Genomic DNA, 6,000 nt, shown 5'->3' on the forward strand with positions numbered 1-6,000 from the left:
TGAAACAGGGGCCCACTTGTAAAAACATTGCTCCATAGCGCTACTAGTGGTCAAAAACTCAAGGGTACCTTTTAAGTTTGAAATTAACGACTGTATCTGAGTAAAAAAAATATATAAATAAAACCATAATAGTCTTATAATCATCATTTTCTTTAAAAAAAATATCACTATCATAGTAAATTTCTAGAATCAGTATGTGGGCTCTTATTACTTACACAAAACAGCAGTCACATCTCTTACCTTTGGAGCGTATGTAGCTCAAGTACCCTCTTCATATAATCTCTGTGAAGCATCATTAGCCTGAATAGAGGTTAATAGAGTTTAAATCAACATGTAATAGCTGCTTGGATAGCTGGTTAGTTGCATGATCTTTGTTGAACATTGATTTTCCTTAAGTTAATTTGTAACAGAACTTACATGTTAGCACAGTTTGATCAACTGTTGTTTTTGTAAAATGGCAGATTTTGCATATTGTAACCAGTCTTGGTCGAGGCATTGAATGCTGCCTCGACCAAGTTTCCCTGTCAGCAAACACACTCAGAAATCTAGTTTGCTTCTTTCCTCCTTGGGTAAATGAGCTCTTTTCTCTGGGTTAGATGTCCTGAGGCAGCCACTTGGCAGAGGGTGAAAGAAATGGCAAAAAGGCATCCACACAAGTGGGACATGGGAGCAGATGGGACACTGATTGCAGTGTTGTTTACAGCTGTTGAGGTCCTTCCACGCTGCTATATAGAGGTCAGAAACTATGTCTGTCTGCCACATTTCACAGCACAGCCAGTGAGATACGCAGGCATCTCTCCGGCAAAGTTCATGCAGTATTAGCAATTTTAAAGAAACATGCTCGTGGAATATACAGGGTTGTCTCTTGGGGATGAGTCTTATTCTTATAGTCGATAGAAGATTTATTATTTTCCTCAAAATTTTCCCATGGAAAAATGCAATCTGCACATGCTCACAATTTAGGTGCTCTTGGAAAGTGAGAAGGGAATAAAAAGGACAGCAGAGAGTGAGAAAGAGAGAGTAACTGGAAGGAAAGCCATCCAACACAAAGGTCTTTGACGATCGTTAACATTTCTTTATGTTCGCATTGAATCACTTTATATGGTTTTACCAGGGATGTTGCCCATTCAGGATCGCTCCATCAGGGTTCTGAATATCGTCTGTATCTCAAGCTATAATAGCCCAGAGCGGCAGGAGAAATATATCCAAAGCAATCAACCTTTTGCAAAGGCACCTCAGAAGCACACATTTCAACATCACAGTGTAATCTAATATAGTGGGTGGCATCAACTTGCTTTGCTGAAACATTACTTCCAACAGAGTATTTTCGTGGCAGGATCATGTAACTTTTGTCACTGGTAATAAAAATGCTATATACTTCTCATTTCCATTACAGTAACTGACATACCGTCTGAAATGTCATCTTGATGGTCAAGCAGATATATGTTAAGCTTTTCTGAGAGGAATTTTGTTACGTTGTCCTTTTTTTTAACTTTGTAATAATTTCAGTACAGTAAAGAAATTTATAATTCTGTACAGGAAACTCTTTCTGTCTATACCTACTTCAAAAGTCTGTTTTTTTGGTAGCAGTCCTTAGATGGGAATGTCTGGCTGAGAATCTTCTGATGGCTCATTTCCAGCATGATTGGCAGCTAACAGTCTGTACCCAGGATAAGGCCATTAAAGGCTGCCTTCAAGTGCTGTCAGAAATACTGCAATTATGGTTTAAGTACACACAAACAACCAAGTGAAGTCATAAAAGTAAGACTGGGAAAAACTGGAAATTTTCTGTAAGCAAGTGGGTTAAATACTGGTATGCCTGTGCAGCTCTGGAGAGTGTGTTACTGTACGCATTGCATTTATGCCATAGGTGTCTTTGTGACATGGATTCTCTCTTCTGAGTTCTTCCGCCTCAATCAAAACAGTTGCTATACTGTTTGCTGATACAGTCGTCAATTTTGCTACCAGTTGCAAGCCCATAGCCTCAGGTTCAGTGGCATAAGATAATAGAAACTTGTCAACCATCAGTCATTTTTGTATGCTGTTTATACGAAGGCATCTTTCCCTTTAATAGCTCTGGTTTGGTTAGCGGGACTGTTTTATTGGATTTACAGGATCTGTCCACTCATGTGATAAAGTACCTTGATTTGTCAGATGTTTAATGGTTTGGATCAGGTGAAAATAGACATTATCATACGATAAAGCCATTGAATTGAACTGAAATGAATTGATTTGAATTGAGTTATTTTATCCGTGAAATGTTTATCAATTGAATTTCCAGAAAATGTAACAAATTTACAGTACATCAATATCCTTATATAATTACCTGTGCCCCGATTGCACCAAGAAGATTTTTATACATTTCACCCTACAGGCTCTGTTTCTGTACAGTAAAACCTTCAGCGGAGTTCACACCAATCATAGCGACTCGTTTTACTTTCTTTGGATATCTTGATGAGTCATGGTCACGCTTTATAATGTTGACGCCCCTTGTTTTTTTTTGCTTCCTGAAATCATCATCTCAAAGATACGACAGTTATCACACATGGTACAAGATGCTGTTTCAGTGTTTTCAACTTAGCAACGTGACACACAGGACTACAAAAGTAAAGTGGACGAGTATTACCAGTGATACAGTAAAAAAAAAATAAATAAATACTGGAATTCCCCTTGAAGCCCTGTATAAAGAAGGATTTATTTCATCAACAAGAGTTGGCTAATTTATTAATGTCTTATGGTGTTAAATATGATGGCATTTTAGTGGTTAATGTATTTTTAATAATGCAAATATTTTAATTAGCCCAGCCCCCTCACCCTCACCATGCATGTAATCTCAAGTGTATAGTGTTTAGTGTTGATGTTTGCTGGGGTCTGCCTACACACACTCACACACTTCTCCTCTTTTTCATCCGTGATAATTCTAATCCAATGAGATTCATCTTATTTTCCAAATTGTATTTCTAAAAAATAGATAAATAAAGTACTAGTGAAAGCCTCAGACTAGGTCGGAATGAAACCCAGGCATTGACTTTGCAAAAATGTATTGCTATATTGCTGGACAGAAGCTTCAAAAGGGATAACCTCCACCCATCCATAACCTCAACAGCATGGGGAGCATCAGAGGGCAGTCAGTTAACACTGTTTCTATGGGGTGTGACCACTGAATCATACAGCTTAATAATAGCATATTGTTTTGATATGGTATGCTGTATAATGGGAATAAATTACGTAATGCTTTAGATTGAATCCCAACATACATCTGTGTTTGGGGTTTGAGTGTGTGTGTGTGTGTGTGTGTGTGTGTGTGTGTGTGTGCATGTGTGTGTGTGTGTGTGTGTGTGTGTGTATGTGTGTGTGTGTCCTTATTGGTGCTTTGAGATGCATAGCCATTGAGGCCATAATTTAGTCCATTATGTCCTCTGGTTTGCAGTTGTAGCCCCAGGCCTCTGGCACTGAACGTTGTGTCATTTGCTACCAACTGGGTTTTTGATGAGAGTGTGTGACCTAGACGCCTCATCCCTCACCACTGTCTCATTCCCTTTATTTACATCTGTCTTTAGCATTCTAATTACTCTCTTTATTGCTTTAGCCTGGAGGAATCTGTTATACTGGAGGAAAAAAAAAAAGACTAAGGACACTGGAGTTTTAACCAATAATAAAGCAGCATAACTCCCATTACCCATAGGCAAAGATTGGGCCTGTGAGGGTCTCCTGTTATGGGCTGTGGGCAAGACAACTATGGAGAAACGACTGAGTACAGGGTTTATATGCAGAGGTCTGTTTGCTTTTCTGATGTGTGAATTTCAAAACAATTTGTTTTCACTTCTTACATGGGCAAAAGAGAACTGGTTTTCCTTGCTGATGTTTCAGGTGGTGTGATGTTTAATTAGACTCCAGTCAATTGATGGTTTTGCCTAAATCTAGTTAGTGTTTATAATTTGAAACCCATTTTCCCACACCAAAACTGTACATTTTGTGTTTCAGTTTCTAAATCAGACTTAAAGCACGTCGGATGCACATACACTACATCATCTATTCTTTTTTTGGACAATGTCAATGCAAAAAAACTTTTAAATGGTCTGTCCCTTCCCACAGAATTTTATGAAATAGCATCAAGAGCAGGCACAGCAGTCTTTAATGAGCTCTCAACTTTAAAGACTTGAAGGATATTAACAAGCTGCTTGACAAATGGTGCTTAGAAGCACATTAAAGACGCAGCTAATGGTGCGCATAATGACGGCTAATTTTCGATCAGATATAAATTAGAGCCCCCAACAGTTATTTGCCTTAAGGACTTTATGTAAATGATTCTGTTCTGTATAAACTGAAAACTGAGAGAGAGAGAGAGAGAGAGAGAGGGAGGGAGAGAGAGAGACTTGCACTCCTTGTGGGTATGATTAATAGATCTGCAACGGAGCACGGCTGTCAGAGCCCAATGAACACACATCCACTAGACAGCTCTACCACCTTCTCATTAAGGTCCAATCTCTACGAGGTCTACAACTTACTCATTCGGAACACCAAAACAGCCTCTGAGAACGAGCATGTCTAACACTCAATGGCTGCAAAAAGAAGATCAGGTGAAAAGGGAATGCAAGGATGGGACCTAGCTGTTCATAAACATGTATACCCATCCGATGTTGTTAAATTCTTGATGGCTGAGGGCACTTTGATGCCATCAGTTCACACACTTGGTCATAACACATGAGTGAGTAGACATGGCGACGCTGACTTAAATGATGAACACATTTAGTTAATATCTTACATATCCACACACATTATAAGGAGCCAACAACTTAAGATCTTCCATTCTGATGCAAAAAGGTCCCGGTGTATGCCTATGTACATGTGTTGTTATATAGAGAATGAGTAATGGAATACTGTATGTTATAGTGCTGTGATCCATACACGTTGATTGAGTTGTGTAAGGTGCATGCAATCAGACTTTCGTCAGTTTTTTCTTGTTTAATGTAAATATGATGCACAGCAGTCGGCGAAATAAACATTTTGACACACTTTACTTTTAAGGTTGACAAAGACTGTTTAATGAATTTTGTACCTAGCAATTAATGAGGCAGTGGTATTATTTGTAAAACCACCATTAATTACCCATATACCCCTGCTGCCTCATCTAGGTTTTGCTGATCATTTTTAAAGGGATCAAACTTTAACTGGACGTGTTTCTGTGACACCACAGGATTTGGCTTTACTACATTTATAAAACATGGTGTGATTTTGTTTTTGTTTTTTTGTGATAGAAAGTTGTGGAAAAGTATCTACCCCTTTTTTTTAAGATGATTGAAAGACTTTTCAGTCATTCAATTCCAGTGAATACTGTTTATTAATCAATACAAGACTTAAAAAACCTAATTGCATCTACTGTTGCCAAACAAATTAATGAGGAATGTTTAAGGTAATGGAAATGGGAATCACATGATTAAATCATCTAAGTTATTTAATGTCATTTTATTTTGTTGAGCATTTGGTTTGTACTATGTGATTAGTTGTAAAGTTGATTGTCTCACCCTCTCTGAATAATTAACTTCAGGCACTGATTTAAAAATGGTTTTTCTCCATTGAGCTGCAACAAGTGCAGAAAGCACAAAAAGTTCAGGATAAGTCTGAAAAATCAATTATGCAAAGGTGCTGGTCACTTTTATGAACTCAGTCACCTTCCTCTTCATTCATCCGAGAAGTCTGGAGATGTAACCGGACTTAATTCTTTATTTTCAGATCATTCATTTCGTGTGTATAATTCTAAACAAAACATAAACACAAGCACCAAATGGCACATTCACAGAATACAAATAAAATCATGTTGCCAAAGTACTTCTCTTTGAAGGATCTTCATCCCTAAGGTCACTGTAACAGTGTGCTGACGTTTTTCTTTTTCTTTTTTTTTTTTAAACCGGTGTGCCACACTATCCCCCTAGCTGTAAGAAGAAGTATTGCAATATGTTAATGACATTAGTAATGTTGAGGGTGGGGAGATTGGTCGAC

The sequence above is a fragment of the Xiphias gladius genome, chromosome 15, assembly GCF_016859285.1.
Source record: "Xiphias gladius isolate SHS-SW01 ecotype Sanya breed wild chromosome 15, ASM1685928v1, whole genome shotgun sequence".
NCBI lineage: Eukaryota > Metazoa > Chordata > Actinopteri > Istiophoriformes > Xiphiidae > Xiphias > Xiphias gladius.